Source organism: Monodelphis domestica, chromosome 1 (genome assembly GCF_027887165.1).
Source record: "Monodelphis domestica isolate mMonDom1 chromosome 1, mMonDom1.pri, whole genome shotgun sequence".
NCBI classification, from domain to species: domain Eukaryota; kingdom Metazoa; phylum Chordata; class Mammalia; order Didelphimorphia; family Didelphidae; genus Monodelphis; species Monodelphis domestica.
Genome location: NC_077227.1, coordinates 564,027,570 through 564,045,967, shown reverse-complemented (window position 1 = coordinate 564,045,967; position 18,398 = coordinate 564,027,570).

Genomic DNA, 18,398 nt, shown 5'->3' with positions numbered 1-18,398 from the left:
GGTTACTACTTTCCTATTCTTGAGGACTGAAGCCAATTAAGTTCACCAATATCCTTAGCCAAAAAAAAATGAAATTAAATTCATGTCAATAAATTTTAAATTATTATTCAAACCTTTGTACTTATTTTCTTGGCAAACCTATTGAGTATAAGCATTGTGTCCAATATTAATTTTGTTTGAACTTTTTAAGCAATAAAAACCTTTGGGGAAATGTTTAAAGTTGGATAGATGGAGCTAAGTTACTTTAATTAAAATTTTTCAATTAATGCAAACACAGTTGATTTTGAGTACAGACAACACTAAAACTTCTTGATTAATAATTACTAGGTAAATAAATATTAAATAGAGAATAATTGATTTCCACCCCTAGAAACCTGAAGTCAAATACAATTACATTCTACATTTTCCTTCCAAATCATTAGTCAATTAAGAAAACTGTTCATTTATAAAAGTCTAGTTTTAACATTAAAAGTATTCTTTGGAAATAACTAGTAAAAATGTAAATTTTGGTTTTCAAATTTTGTTAAACTAAATTAAATGCTAATGGAATATTATTAGGTGATTTCTTACATTTAAAACTAAGTTGACATTTGTGGCATATGCTGCATACTTACTTAATTTTTTATGTAATATACAAAATCCTGGAAGAAATGAAAAGTTCTCCCCCCATCCCAAGTAGCTCTTATTTTCCCTTTGACTCTGTTGAAGAGGACTTTCATATGACCAAAGATTTAAAACTGGAAAAATAATCTAATTCAGCCCCCTTATACTTATGGGCGAAATCTTAAGTTTAAATGACTTGATAAAGATCACATAAATAATAAACAATGTATTTGGAATCTGAGCCAAAGTTCTCTGAAAGCAAATTCATCACTCTTGACAACAGCATACTACATTAAAGCAGTGAAATTTTGGAGTTGGGAAGTGGTTCAGATAATGGCAGGTGTTGTTGTTGTTTTGTTAACCTTTATATACGTTGTAGCATTTTGTAGCTTTTCAATTCTTTCTCTTTTAAAAATAATGTTAACCCTTACCATCTGTCTTAGAATCAATTCTAATATAAAAGAGTCCTAGGGCTAGTCAACTGGGTTTAAGTGACTTGTTCAGGGTCACACAGGAAGAATCTGAAACCAGATTTGAACTCAGGTCCTTTTGACTCCAAGCTTGGGGACTCAACCTAGTTACCTAGCTGCCTCTGAAATAACTTTTTCATTACCAGAATCATTTTCTTGGGGACTCTTATCTAAATAGTTAACTCTCACATTCATGCAGTATGATTTTTACCTACTACTGTAGAATTCACAACTCAATACTTTTTTATCCTGGAATTTAGTCTTCATTTACTTGAGATTTAGAATCCTCCTTGGAGCTGGACTGCTGTGACATCATAGTTGACCTCTATGTATCATTATAAAAAGTATAATTAATCCCATATTTGAAGTTTTGAGGTTCATAGCTTGATAGAGCTGAAAGGCATGTTAATGGCCACCATAATACAATCTCATCATTTTATAATAAATAATTTAAGGCCCAAAGACTGAATTATTTCACTGAAAGTAATTAAGCTAATATTTGCAGATTTAGGATTCAAATCCAGGTATCCTGACCCCTCTTTCAGAATACTTTAATAAGAGATTCTCCAAAAAATATTGTATATATACACATATATAAACTGACCATTGAATCATAGAAGATGAGCAAGAAGGTTCTTAGAGATCACCAAGCCCTCATTTTACAAAAAAAAAGAAAGGGATACAAAGAGAATTTATATGGCATGTGCAAGATCATTTAATTTACAGTCTGAGTAATGTGAAACAAAGTCCTACTAACTCCAAATTTTGTCCTCTTTTGGGGGGGTTCTTTTTGTTTTTCAATCATTTAAAATATTTTTTTAAAAACAGAGGTAACTATGTGGTATAATGGATAAAGTGCTAAACATAGAGCTAGCAAAGACTTGATTTAAATTCTATCCTCAGAACTTACCAGCTATCAGACGCTGGTCAAGTCACTTAATCTGTATTTGTCTGAGTTTCTTCAGTGGAGGTTCTAGGATAGTAGCAAGGATCAAATGAGACAATATTTGTAAAGAGTTTGGCAAAATTCTTGGTATATAGAAGGTACTTAAGGAATGATTGTTTACTTTCTTACTACTTGCAAAAATTAATGTAAAAAGTTTTTATCAGTATGGAAAAGATGAAAATGTATATATAAATATATATACAGACATATATATGTATGTATGAGTGTATATGTATATTAATGTGTATATATATGTATATACAAGTGTAAATAAACACACCTACAGAAGAAGACAGACTTTCTAAGTTGTTAATTTCTAAAATTCATATAACCAAATTAAAGTTTAAAAATTGAATAAAATATACTTTTGCAAAATTACACTGCCATTGATAAAGACATTTTATATTCAGAAAATTCAGAAAAAATAATTTGAAATACTTCTAAGAAAATGATTTAAATATCCATATTACTTGAGCAAGAGATCTAAGTACTAGACATATATCCCAAAGAGGATAAAAAATGAAAGTACTATATTAAGCAAAATATTTACAGGAGCATTTTTCTTATAATAGCAAAGAACTGAAAGCAAATTAGATGTTTATCAATTAGGCAGGAACTAAAAATGGTGTGATAATTAAATGTAATGAATTATTATTGTGTTTTAAGAAATGATGACTATGATAAGTAGAAGCACGGGAAAAAGCGTCTACTATGATTGGTAGACATGAAAATTTAGGGGAGGTGACATAGGAGAAAATTTCTTTAAAAGGAAGGGGTAAAAGGTAATTTAGAGTTGGAGTTTGGAGGATAAGAGAGGGACATTTGAATGGAGTTCACATTTAAATTCAGTTTGGAGGCTAATTTCAGTTCAGAGTGAAAGAACCCAGCTTGGAGATGATCTTGTGGTGAGTGATAAAGACTGACTCCCTCTCCCTTAGCCTCAGGCTTAGGCCATTTTGGCCCTCCCTCCTTCCTTTTTTCTATTCCTTCCCCTCTACCCCCCTTAGTTTTCCCTTCTCACTTTCCTTGTAGGGTGAGATAGAATTCAATATCCCAATTGATCTAGATGCCCTTCCCTCTCAGAATTGATTTTACTGAGAGTAAATTTTAAGTATTATGTATTTGCATTCTCTTCCTCTCCTTCTTATAAGAGTATTCTTCCCCTCCCCTCCCCATGTGTATCTTTGTGTGATAAAGATTATCCTATTTATTTTATTTCTTCAAGTATCTCTTGGTACTATCTTTGATTTCCCCCTCCTTTTTTCTTTTTCTTTTTGCATATCATCTTATAGCACTTATTACTCCAATCTCTTCCTGTGAATGATTCTTCTAATTATTATAATAGTGAATATAATTTTTGATTTACAAATAACATTTTTCTTATGTATTAATATAAATAATTTGATCTTATTGAAGCCTTTAAAGAAGAAAGTTTGAATAAAGATCATTTTTCCCCTTTTTACTCTCTTTCTGTTTTACCTTTTCATGTTTCTCTGGATTTTTGTGTTCAGGTATCAAACTTTTCACTTAGTTCTGGTCTTTTCTTTACAAATACTTGGAAATCTACTTTCTTGAACTCCCATACTTTCCCCTATACATTTTGATGGATAGGTGATCCTTGGTTGGAGACCCAATTCTCTTGCCTTTCTGAATATCATATTCCAAGCCTTGCAGTCCTTTAGTATGGAAGATGCCAGATCTTGTGTAATCCTGATCAGTACTCCTTGATATCTGAATTGTTTCTTTTTGGCTTCTTGTTGAATTTTCTCCTTAGCTTGGAATCTCTTGAATTTGGTAATTGCATTTCTGGGAGTTGTCTTTTGAGGATTTAGTGTAGAGGATGTTCTATGAATTCTTTCAATGTGTATTTTTCTCCCCTGTTCAAGAACCTCAGGTCAGTTTTCTTGGATAATTTCTTGTATTATTATGTCAAGATTTCTTTTTTATTCATGTGTTTTCAGGTAGACCAATGATTCTCAAATTGTCTCTCAGTGACCTGTTTTCCTGATCTCTCATCTTGTCAGTGAGGTATTTTATGTTTTCTTCTATTTTGTCAGTCTTTTGACTTTTTTTTTAAATTCTTGCTGTTTTGCAAGATCATTGGCTTACAGTTGCTTAATTCTGGTCTTTAAGGACTGGTTTTCTGCTATAATATTTTGATTTTCCTTTTCACTTTGGTCTATCCTGCTTTTTTTGTGGCTTCCAGCTGTTTCTCCAATTGAAAGATCTTGTCTTTTAAACTGTTATTTGCTTTTTGAACTATTTCCCACTTTTATTGTCAAAAGTCTTCTATCTTTTTGAACAGGTCCAGTTTAAATTCTTTAAGAGCTTGTGGACAATTTCCATTTTTTGGGAAGGTATTAGTGCATTTATTTACATTTCCTCTTCTATTTCCTCTGTAGCCTGGGTTTTTCCTCCATAAAAATTATCCAGGGTCAATGTCTTCTTATTTTTCTTGGTGTTGGGAAGTTGTTCCTGGGCACAATTTGTCATCATTGTGGTGGTGTTTCCTTTCCTTTCCAGTCAGAAATTTGAGTGAGATGGGCAGGCTCTATGTGTATGGAGCTAAGGAGAAAGAATTTTGCCTGTGGTGAGTTCTTGAATCTCTGCAGCTTCTGATGTTTGCTGCCCTTCTCTGTTCTATCTCCCTATGAGTACCCATGGTCTTTGCTCTTCAGCCTTCTGGGGTTTCAGGTCTAGCTGCTCTAAGGGGTATGTCTTTGGTGGTCTTAGTCAGCTGCCAAGGATCTAGAGGTGCCCCTCACTTGCTCACTCACTGATTCTAGGGAGCACTGACTCTTATTCTTCTGGCTCCATAGGTGGGTAGATTTGCTCATGCTTTGGTGGGAGCTTTTTCACCCCTTTATATTGTGGAAATGCCCAAATCCCACATACCTTCAATGCTGTGCCCTACTGTAGAGTCCCTTGATTCTTATGATTTTGTTTTTTTGGGGCTTTTGAGGTAGTCTATATTGGTTGGTACTGAGGAGAGGAAGAGTCCTGCCTCTAGACTGCTGCCATGTTTACCTTGAAGTCAGTAATGCAATTTTTTTCATATCACAATGCTATAAAATTATAATTTATTATATTATATATAAAATTATAAAAATTATAATTAAGAAGAGTTCATGGAAAGACAAATTAAAAATAAATTGGCAACTAACTCTTCAAAATGGTGAGGCAAAGAACAAATCAGAGAAAAAATAACTGATTTCATTAAAGGGAATGACAATGAGGAGACAACATATCAAAAATTATGTCATAAAGTCAAAGCAGTCCACAGGGGATAATTTATATTCCTGAATTTTTTTCATCAAAAAGATGGAGAAAAGGCAGATCAATGAATTGGGCATGCAAATTAAAAAAAAACAACAACTATAAAAAGAACAAATTAAAATCCCCAACTAAAGACTAAGTTTGAAATAATAAAAATCAAAAGAGAAATTAATAAAATTGAAAGTAAAAAACCATTGAACTAATAAAGAAGACTAGGAGTTGGTTTCATAAAAACAAACAAAATAGGTAGAGCTTTTAAAAATTTGATTAAAAAAAGGAATGACCAGAGTCAAAGTACTAGTATCCAAAATGAAAACCATGAATTCCCCTTCAATGAAGAGGATATTAAGGCAATCTTTAGCAGCTCTTTTGCCCTATTATATGACAATAAATTTGACAATCTTGAGGAAATGGATGCATATTTATAAAAATATAAATTGCCTAGATAAACAAAAAAGGAAAAAAGAATACTTAATCCAATCCTAGGGAAAAAAAAACTGAATAAACCATAAATGTATTTCTCAAGAAAAAATCACCGGGGTAAAATGCATTTATAAATGATTTCTATCAAACATTTAAAGGAGTATTAATTCTAATATAAAAATATTTGGGAAAATAAGCAAAGAAGGAGGCTTAACAAATATTTTTTATGCCACAAATATTGTACTTATACCTAGGCTAGGAAGACCAAAAGCAAAGAAAATTTTGGACCAATGTCCTTAAGTTATTTTGATTGATGCAAAAATTTTAAATAAAATACAAGCAAAGACAATATTGCAATATATAACAAGTATTATACACCATGACCAAGTTAGATTTTTACCAGGAATGCAAGGCTGGTTTAATATTAGGAAAAACATCTGCATAATTGATCATATCAATAATCAAATGAACAGAAACCATGATAAGCTCAATAAATGCAGAAAAAAACCTTTGAGATAATACAACACTCATTCCTCTTGAAAAAAACTACAAAACACAGGAACAAAAGAACTGTTCCTTAAAATAATAAGCAGTATTTACTTAAAAACCATCAACAAGTATCATCTACAATTAGAATAAATTAGAAATCTTCCTAATAATAACAGGAGTGAAGCAAGGATGCCCATTATCACTACTATTATTTAATATTGTAACAGAAATGCTAGATTTAGCAATTAAAGAAAAATAAATTGAGGGAATTAAAGTAGACAATAAGAAAATTAAACTATCACTCCTAGTGGATGAGATGATGGTATACTTAGATAATCCTGGAAAATAAACTAACTTGTTGAAATAATTAATAACTTTAACAAAGTTGAGGATACAAAATAAATTCACATAATTCATCATTTCTATAAATTTCCAACAAAATTCAGCAGCAAATGTTAGAAAGAAGAGCCCCATTTAAAATCACTCTAGATAACAACAAATTATTAAATGAATGATTATGTTTAACATCAAAAATGTCATTATCATGAGTAATGAGGAAACTAGTTAAACCTTTGAAACTTTTGTTTGACTTTAACAATTTGAAACTGTTTGACTTCAACACTATCAGATGGGAAAATCTTTTCTTTACTTGAACATAGTATTTTTAAGGTCTTAAAATTACAATCACCCTAGAGATGGTATTCATGTATTAATAGGTCTAATACTTAGAGGGAACTGCTACAAATACTCTGAGTTTTAGTATTAACATTCATGTCCTTATTGATAACTCCCACTGTACTAACTCCTGAACAACAACTAGTATCATCCACAACCCTTAACTTTTGTATTAGTATGAATACAAAGTTTTGATTCCAAGGCAAAAGAGCAGTAAGGGCTAGGCAATAGGGATTAAGTTACTTTAAGCCCAAGGTCAGGTAGTTAGAAAGCATCTAAGGCAAGATTTGAACAGAGTCCTTCTTGTTTCCAGTAATATGTTTTCTATTAGTAGATATTCTTATTTATTTGTATTTAAATAAATGTAAATATATATGTGTATATTTATGTATATGTATCTGATTAAGAAATAATAGTCACAATAATTATAGCTATACATTTATACTAAACTGCTACCATACATCTATTTCTCTCTCTCTCTCTCTCTCTCTCTCTCTCTCTCTCTCTCTCTCTCTCTCTCTCTCTCTGTCTCTCTCTCTCTCATCTATCTATCTATCTATCTCACTATTTAAAATACACTGGCTATCACCCATGTCACTGCTAGTCATCCTAAAACCTTAACATATCAGTAATCAATTCTTCTTTACTAATCTGGGAACTCAGTATTACTCCTTTCAGTATCACTCAAAATATTAATATAATGTTTCTTCTCTTAAATTTTCTCATAAATTTGAAAAATTATTCCTTGGGAAAGGAGATCATTTTGTCTATTTACTTTCTCTTTATTATTTTTTTAACTTCTCCTTAGGTTCTTAGGAAACATCTCCTTAGGTTCTCTCACGCCAATACTTTTAATTGACTCTACAATTATCTTGGAGATTTTAATAGCAAAAAGTGAAATCAAAATAAGAAAAGCAACACTTTCACTCTGATTTCATAAGGAAAGGTATATATAATATACATTCTTCATAGGTCATCATATATCACAGAGATATATCTACTTTCTCAATTCACAGGGAGAGATGTTTCATATTATACCATTTCCAGCTATTCCTCTTAAATAACAGCTCCATTTCCCTCAGCATTTTATTTGTTCTAGCTATAGTAAAAATATCTATAGAGACTTTGATATAGGCATTCAAAGCAGGAATTTTAAGAGTAATGATTTCCTCTCATTACAGATGTAACAATTTCTTTTTCCTTTCTCTTCCATCCCAATAGTCTTAATCCATATTATTTTCTCCTTGGTCTAGTCCTACCTTATTACCAATTCCTTTGGCAGCTTCCCCTTGTGGGGGTCATTTTGCCCCTTGTGCCCTCAGAGGTTAGTATCATGGGGCATTATATTCCAAAGTTCCTTCCCTCCATCCCTAAAAACTGAATTTATCCATGGCTGCCCGGAGTATATGTTATATTCCTTTCTACACAAGACCTTATTATTTATAATCTCTGGAATATTATTAGGCTCTGGACATAACATTTTTAGAGGGATTGTAGATGTGCTAAACTCTGAAATATGAAGAAAGCAAAAAAAAAAACCATGTCTGTACCTATGAATCTCATACCCTAATGAGAGAGACAACATATACAATTAAAAGATATAAGATAAATACAGAACAGAAAGACAGTAACCATAGAGGGGAGAAGCACTAGCAAGGAATGAGATAGGGAATGGTCTCTTGAGAAGGTATTGCATGATCTTTGTCTTAAAAGAAGTAAAATATCCTAAGAGTCAGAAGTTATTAGAGTTTTCCAGGAAAAGGTAAGAGTTTGGAAATGGTGTGGCATGATTAAAAAAAATAATTGCTGAATAACGGTATGAATCCAAATAAGAAACCTAGAATCCCAAGAAGTGACCAGGTCATGAAGAACATTAAATGCCAAAAAACAATACAACCCTCCACATAAGGGAGGCTAAGATGTTGACTGTAGAAACCATGACATACAAAGAGTAATCGAATAAAGTTGAGTTATTTAATCTGGAAAGGTGAAGAGTTAGGTTGGATGTGAGTTCTCTTTGCAGGTAATTGAACATTTAGGGAAAAGAGCAATTTCACTTTTAGTGCTACTTTACTGGTCAGACTCACAATTAAAAGAAGAATGATGACAGAACTAAGACTGATATAAGAAATACCTGCTCTTTTAAAGGTTACAATTGGTTTCTAGTTGCCATAAGTGTTCTCTTTGTATACTACTTATGGCTCTATCATTTATTGCACCTTTAGATACCTTCTCCTCTTAGTGCTTTCTTTCTGTTTTCCTGACTATTCTCTTTCAACTCTTCTATCTGTCTGACTGTTAATCCTTCATTTAGCTGCCAAAATGATTGTTATGATCTTGTCACACCTGTCTCCCACTCAACATTTTTTTCCCATGTTACCTCCAGGATTAAATAAAATGTCCTTTGCCATCTAAGTCTCTTTACCACCACGTCATAAATTGTTTTTCTATTTTTTCTTATGGTTTTTCTCCTCCACAATCCCATCACTCGATACTTGTGACATCTATTACATTTTTCTCTATTTCTAATCTCTGGGACTTTTTGACTTCTGTATCTATTTCTAGAATACTCTCCCTACTAACCTGTGACTCAGTATATGTGACTCCTTGTAAGACAAAAGACAATCAGTATTCCCGTAAAGGTCCTTTGCCTGTGTCTAACCTCTAATGTCTTCCCCACTATGACTACTTTATTCTTACTCTGAATTTATCTTGTATCTTCTGAATGTATCTATTGTTTCCTTTAGTAGAGCATAAACTCCTTGGGTGTAGAAAATGTTTTTGCTGGCATCTACAGAGCTAATCAGAGCTCTTTATACATAGTAAACATTGAGTAAATTAATATTTTTTGACTGGAAAAAAGAGAATGAGATAAATTGTGAAGTACAGAGTTCTTTGTTACTTGAAATTTATAAGTTGTGAATGTCTTTTAGATCTTCTATAGTAATTTGGAAATGTTATTAGATGACCTCAGAAATATCTTCTTAGATGATAGAGTTTTTTATTTCTATATTAGTTTTATTTCTTTGACAGTATCTCATGTCATTTAACACTTTAATAATGAATATTTATTAATTCTTATGACTATTTTTAAAAGTTTATATTATTTTGAAAACTCAAAACTAGTAGAACTGAGATCATGTTTATGAATCAATAATTATAACCTGAAAAATAAAACAAACATCTTTTTATTATTGTTTAGTCATTTTTAGTTGAGTCTGACTCTTCCAGACCTCCTTTGGAATTTTCTTAGCAAAGGTACTGGAGTGGTTTGTGCTTTTCATCTCTAGCTCATTTTGTACTTGTGGAAATTGAGCCAAAAGAGGTTAAACAACTTGGCCAGTGTCATAGAGATAGTAGGTGTCTGAGACCAGATTTGAACCCAGAAAGATGGACCTTGATGACTCCAAGATGAGCACTATCCACTTAGTTATATATTGCAGCTTATTTTTTTCAAAAAATGGTCTTTAGAGTATAAAAACAAAACCAAAAATGATACTTCATCAAATGAATGATAGGCTAAGTTATTAAAGAGATCATCTGTTCTCTAGAAGATATAAGAAGAAAATTATATATATATATATATATATATATATATATAATTAAATAAAATTACTGATCCATGTCATAGATTAATTTTATTTTCTAAATGGGGAGGCATAGATGTCCTTTAGGATCTTCTTTACTCATTCTGTTAGGTAGAATGTTAAGATTTCGAGAAAAAGTCACTTGGGGTTACAAGAGGCCAGAGTTGCTGACTACATACTTTTTTTTTCACTGTGTTGATTCTGTCCTATAAATTAACTATAAACATTGAACAAGATGATAAATGTTGGACCATATATGTATATATTTTACAAAATTAATTGCATAATTGTGATATAACTAATTATTACTGATCTTTTAAAATTAAAAGTTACAGAAAGATAACAGCTAGATGCTTAAAGTCACAATGTAGAATTTTTGATTGATACAGGGACACTATCTGCCTGTTTAATCAACAAATTCTATGAAGAATTGATTGCACTCAATCATTGGGGTTGACCTTGACAGAACGTGGTATAAAATCAAGGTAGAATTGAGTTTTATGATTAGTATTGTCCCTCAGGTGATCAGGGTATTTATACTTTTCCCAATTTGAAACCTATTCTCAGAAGAAATCTCTTATTCATTAAAATATATATAAACACTTGAAGTTTATTTGAAAGAATTCTGATTGATCTGATAGAATCTTATAGCTGGAAGGGATATTAAAGGAAAATCAAAGAATCATATATCACAGGACCACAGATTTAGATCTAAAAGGGACATCAGAATCTATCATGTACAAAAATAAATGTTGCCGAGTGAGTTTAAAAGACTTTAAATTTTCACAGGTGGTTGGTGACAGAGCTGGGACTAGAAACAATTTCCTGAATCCAATACCAATGTTCTCTCCATTACATCACTGTCATTGACTTTTTTTCTCACCCCTCATCTTTCTTCAGGATAAGAGTAATCAGAGATTCTAGGGGCATCTGACACAAGATTTGGAAAGCAGTTAACCAGGAACGATATTGCATAGCAGAGGGGAAAACAACCTTAGGGATGGTAAATGTTAATAATGATATAACTACATAATTGGGGGCATAAGATAATTCCTACTTTGAGGAAATGTTGTCTTGATTTCCTGCAGAGATTTATATTTCTAATGAGGGACAGAAAAAAGAAATGGGAGCAAGATTTATAAGGCAAAATAAAATAATAAAGATACTTTTTAGATGAGGGTAACTAAAATATGTACTTTAGAACTTTTAATTCTATGAGGAATACAGAAACTAAAGAGGGGTTAAATAATTATGAGATCTAATAAAGAAAGAAAAAAGTTGGAATAGGAAGGAAGACAAGTTATGAAGAATGGTAGAAAGAAGTTGTTTTTTGAAAAGGCACAGAAAAATGAAAAATTTTTTAAACTCTAAAAATTTTTGAATGGGATTAGGAAGGACATTTTGCTTGAATGACAGGGAGAAAGAACATTACATTAAGAGCAGCAACAAAACATCTAATTCTTTAAGTTTTAAAAAATGTAATTCTTTATGGTTTGAAAAATGTGTTAAAATATTGTCTTGTTCTCATAACAATCTTGGGAGGTAGATGTAGTCCTTATTATCATTTAACATGAAGAAATAGAGACAGGGGGCAGCTGGGTAGCTCAGTGGATTGAGAGTCAGGCCTAGAGATGGGAAGTACTAGGTTCAAATCTGGCCACTTCTTAGCTGTGTGACTCTGGTCGAGTCACTTAACCCCCATTGCCTAGCCCTTACCATTCTTCTGCCTTGGAGTCAATACACAGTATTGATTCCAAGATGGAAGGTAAGGGTTTTTAAAAAAAAAAAGAAAGAAAGACTAATGTTAAATGATGTGTATGGTATTACATAACTGGTAAACATTTGAGGTTGGATTTGAACTCATCTTTCTGACTTGAGTTCATTACTATATTCACTATATGAACTATCTGCATATTATTAAAAAAGTAAAAATAATAAAACTACTGTAATTAGTTAAGCAAAACTCAAGAACTAGGGGAAAATGTACCAAATAGGAAGAGGGCCAGAAAGCCAGTAAAAATAGGGCACATTTATTTTTTTGCAATTTTATTCTCCCAGTTAGAATTATGCTAGAAGGAGGCATTGAAATAACATAACAAGGAAAGAAATTAAAATTCAGGATTTGTGGTGCCATATTTTTCTCCTCAATTTAATTAAATTGAAGAGATTTTTATTTAATAGTCATGTACTTTGCACTGTACATATGCTAGAGACTTAAAAATTATCAATCTATGATCAATATGAATATAATAAATTCATCTTAAAGTAGATTAAGCTTAAAAATGAAGTTAAAGTGTTGTGTTTACAAGGTAGAGGGAGAAATTCTAATTTTTGAAAAATATTATAAATAAGTAGAAAAATATATGCCTAATTCTCATAACTTTAAGTGTGAATAGATTAAACATTACAATAAAATGAAAAACTAATATTGAGTAAGAAAACAAAATCTCTCAGTCTCCTGCTTACTAGCAAAAAAATATACAAAATTTAAAAAGGGACTAGAAAACAATTTATTAGGTCTCAGATGAATAAAAATGAGAATTTGCAATAATGGTATCAGAAAAAGCAAAAGCAAACATTCAACATATTAAAAAGTTATGGAAAAGAAAATGACATTATACTGAAAGTGAATATAGAAAACAAACCAATATCTATATTAAAGTTCTCTAAATTTAAATTCAGAAAGAAAATAATACTGAATCAAAAGAAGACTTGGATAGCAAAACAATAGTGGCAGGATATTTCAGTGTTTCTCTAGAACTTTTAGAGAAGTCCAAGAAAATAAAAAAGAAAGGAGAAAATATAGAATTCAATAGATTGTTCTAGAAACTAGAGCTTGAAGACTTATATTATCTTCTAAGATAGATTGCTAATTAATACACTTATTTCTTAGCAATGAATGGAATTTCCCCCCAAAATTGACAATGCATTAAGGGACAGGTATATTGCAAACAAATCTAAAATGCAGAAATATTAAATACCTTCTTTATGAACAGATACATAATTAAAAATAATCAATTCAAGGATAGCAAACAAAAGATACAGAACCAAATTAAGTCAAACATTTTAACCTTTAATAAAGGCAGTTTCACTTTAATGTCAAAAATAGTTAAAAGTTCTGATTGTAGGTTTTCTGATCTTAGCATAGAGATGCACGTGATTTTAATGTCATAGAGTATGGATTTTCCAGTGACCATTCAGTCCTATAATACTTTTGGAAATCATGAAGTTCCTGCTGAAATGACAAAATTCCATTGGTAAAGCAATAGCTTGAATCAGTCTTTCACTCTGTAAGATTATGTGTAGCAAAGACACTGAATGGCTTGTGTCTTTAGAAAATGACATCAAAGCAGGCTAGCAGTGGCAAATTATCAATTCAGGTTTCAAATTACAAAAATCAGCACAATCACAAATTAGAGCTTTCTTAAGTTGGAAAGAAAAATGGTATTTAGGATATTTTGATACCAACTCAGAAATCCCCTATATCATATCATTGAAGAATCACCATGCATCTTATATTTGCAAACTTTGAGGATTCTTTCAGCACACTAAATTGATGTGTAACTTGCTACATTTGAAAACCATCTATACATGTGTTTATATATGTGTATTCAAGGTATATAAATACATTTACACATATACTACATACATATATACATTGTATATGTAAATGTGTGTATATATATATACATACATATATATATATATACACACACACATTCATTATATAGACAACTTAATCAGAATATGTCCGAGTAGGTATTGGCTCACCAATATATACATAAATATCTGTATGTAATAAAAACATACAGACCCTTTTCTTAAATGAAAATAGCATGTACAAGTGTGTATCCACTCACTAGAAGACCCTATTTACCTGATGTGCAGTTTTACTAAAAATAATAGAAATTTTCCAATATCCATACTAATGCTTGCTATCTATTCTACAAAAGCAAAACAAGTTTTGAATAATAGTTTATTATAAATATAACTGTTTATAGATCATCCCATAATAGCTCATTCTCCTTAAAAATGATCTTATACTAGGTTACAATTAGTATGTTTCACAAGAGAGGCAAAAAAAAAATCCAAGAAGATATTAACCATAAATTTAGTTGGATTGATTTGATCCTGTTAATGCCATGCCTGCTTCATAAATCTTCTAATAGCATCATAACTCTTGCAATATTGTGAAATATTACTTAGAGCAAAGTTTCATTTCTCTGATCACCATTTCAGTCACAAGCAATCAGAGTAGAGACATTCCAGAAATGTGACTCCTTGTTCTAATTCATGATCTCTTTTCCCCAAAAGAGCATGAGAATCAATCTTCTCTTCCTTTTGGGGAGCCCCCAAATTGATTGGCTCCTTGGTCATCAGTCACCAGCATTACCCACTTACCAGAGGATTTCAAGGGGATGTGGCATGCTGTTCTTCATCTTTATGTGACACCGTCTGCATAAAACACAATCAATTCCTTTTTTCAAGTCCCTTGCTTGCTTTAAGGATTCTGAAGAATGTGGGTTAGAGTAGGCACTGGGGCTTATGTTAACTTTAGCCCTAGCACATCAACACCCAACATGGTGCTGTCCCCTAGGTCTGCAATATACTCTTTGCTCTCCTCTCTTCTTAGGACCTCTAGCTTCTTTCATGACTGCTCAGGGGCCAGAAATGTGAGATGTTTCCCTTCTTTCCACCCATCTAATTTTAAGTGCTCTTTCCTTCTGTAATTAACTTGTGTTTCTATAGCCTCTATTCTGTACTGATTTATTTTTGAATATGTTGAATCTCTCAGGACAATTTAAGTTATCTGTGTACAAGAGCTATTTTATATTTATATATATTACTCCCAGCTCTGACAACAATGTGCATTGACCTTCTGAATGTGTGCTTGTGTTTGTGTATTTGTTTGTTTGTTTTGGTAAAAGGAGGGGATCTGAATATATCCTTTAAATGCTGTTGAGATGATGTGTGATGAAGAAATTACCTGTTCCTGTCCAGATCAGGATCTTTTATGCAGGTCTTTTGCCTTATAAAGAGTCATCTGAGGTGTGTTGGAGGGCATTGAGAGTTTAAAAGATACCCAGAGAAACTATTTAAAAAAAAATTTTATTTGGTCAATTTCATACATTATTCCTTGGTTACAAAAATAATTTTTTTATTCCTCCCTCCCCTTCCCCCGCCCCTCCCATAGCTGACAAACAATTCCACTGAGTATTACATGTGTCTTTGATCAGAACCTATTTCCATGTTGTTTACACTGGGATGTACATTTAGAGTCTACATCCCCAATCATATCCCCTCGACCCATGTATTCAAGCATTTGTTTTTCTTTGGTGTTTTTACTCCCACCGTTTTTCCTCTGAATGTGGATAGTGTTCTTTCTCATAGATCCCTCCAAGTTGTTCAGGATCTCTGCATAGCCACTAATGGAGAAGTCCATTATATTTGATTGTACCACAGTGTATCAGTCTCTGTGTACAATCCAGAGAAACTATTTTAACTCGGGTCTTCCTGATTCCAAGGCTAGCTTCCCTATCTACACTGAAACTTCCTTATATATATGCCTTGCACATACGAGCTGCTTTATTTGAATTTAATTGAATCTGTACTCAACATATATTGGTGGAATTGAAATGTTTATAGCAAAATTCAATAACCATTTGAGATGACTTGGGGGTGTTGCTAAGTGGTAAATGTAAGAATTCCACAATGAAATCTACTTGGAGAGTCTAGTGCTTTTCCCACACCTAAGCACATCCCCCAAATGATTAAAATATTGATATATTAGGAATTTTGAACCCTGTCCAGGGTGGAACTGAGAGACTAAAAAAAAAAAAGATAAAAATATGTTAGCATTTACTTCACTAGAATCTCTGTGTGCTTTTGTGAGCACGCATATGTTTAGCTGTCTTACGGATTTGAAATTAGATTAGTACAAATGCATCAGCAGGAGATGTGGAACTAAAAAGAATGATAGATATCTTTTATTCTGAAGTTAGGGCCATGATTTACATGATGTCTTCTGAATATTAATAAAAATATAAAACACTAGTTTAGTTTTTATGCTCTGTTTATGCCTTATATAGATAATGTCTTTGCTTGCTTTTAGTCAGGGAAGGAACTATTGCCCTGAGTCTCATAAATCTGCTTCTATGAATGCATGGAGTTTATAAGAAATAGAATCTATATATAATATTGCATATTGATTTCCATTATGATCCTTTTTTTTTTCCTTTTGCTTCTAACTTTGTGGGAAATTATGCATTTAGTGTTAAGTCCACAGTTAGAAAAGTATATCTTTGAGCTAGACCCATTCATCTTTAAAAGCAATTTAGGAATTTTAAGTCTTACATAATTCAGGAAGAACAGAAAAGTTAAAAATTTCAACTTCTCTGAGTGTGCCTCTTATATAATCTTTATTTATTATTTTAATTTTGTTTTATCCAAATCCACAGTTATGATCATCATTATTCATAGAGGCAAGGAGTCACAAATTGTCCCTCTGTCCTGTAATATGGGGACATTTATTTTCTTCAATTTTCTTCTCCAGGTTAGAATCATCCTAGCATAAGACACTAAAATATTACAAAGAAAGTGACTAAAATTCAGATTTTAGGGTACCATTTTTTCTTCATAATTTAGTTAAATGCGGCAGATATTTATTGAAGATCAATTTGCTTTGGACTGTGCCTGTGTTGGTGACTAAAAACGTTAATTATCAATCTGTGATTAATCAATAAGAATTTATTATCCAACTACTAAATGTTGATCACTATTAGAAATGCTGTGGTTCTCAAAAAAAATGAAGCAGAGAGGGTCTCAAAATATATAATATTTGACTTCAAGGCATAAGGGTATGATAAAGTCTAGTTTCTAGTAAAGTACTGTTCACAAATGATTGGGATAGAAATCAATATTTTCAGTACCTTAGTTTCAAACTATATTATCAAATATTTAAGAGGGGAAGAATTTTTATTTTTTTATCTATTAACTCAGACTTGCCATTTGTGCATATGCCTCATCTTTTCCCTCTATGTTTTCTCTTTGGTGATGTAAATTATTGGATAAGAGATTGAATGTGTAGGAAGAATATCTAGATAAGAATCCTGTCATTGACATGTTTTAGGAAATTAATATCTAAAGATAGAAAGGATATTAGAGATTATAATCTAATACTTTAAAATAAAATTAAAATAATTATAATAGTTTGAATTCCACTAAGATCTACAATCTAAATTCAACTTCCCTGATTCTCAATATGCTGCCATTTTAATTATATTAATTGTATAATCTTGAACATGACCATAAGACTCACTTCCTGAATCTCGGTTTCTTCATCTGTTCCTGATAGTAATAGTGCTTACATATGATTATTATGAGAAAAAAAAAAGACTTATAAACTTCTAAGTGCTATATCAGTTTTCATTTTGTAGGACTATGTTAGTACACAGTAAGAAATTAATAAATGATTAATTTGTTAAGTAATTGATGATTGACTAAACACAATACATCTCAGTGTGTATCTGACTCCTATCTCTATCTGTCTAGGTATACATATCCATAGTATTTAACACATACACACATACATTCATGTAGTTATAATGGGCTGTGTGATAATTAAAATGTTTGGGAGCAAGGGAAATATATATATATCAATTATGACCACTGAAATATGTTTTCTATTGTGTCTTGGTTTTATATAAATATAAGATGGTCGCCAGGGAATATATTCCCAATTTATGAATATGCCCAAGCCAACTGGGTTTTATAGAGAAATTTAATTTATAATACACTGATTAATCAATAGAAAAAGAGAGAAAGTAAGAAAGGAATAAGAATGAATAAATCAGTCAGATGATTTTATCACTCACCCAAGATCTCTCTAGGTAAGGCTTCTCATGCCAACCTCAGGCTCCACCTTCACGA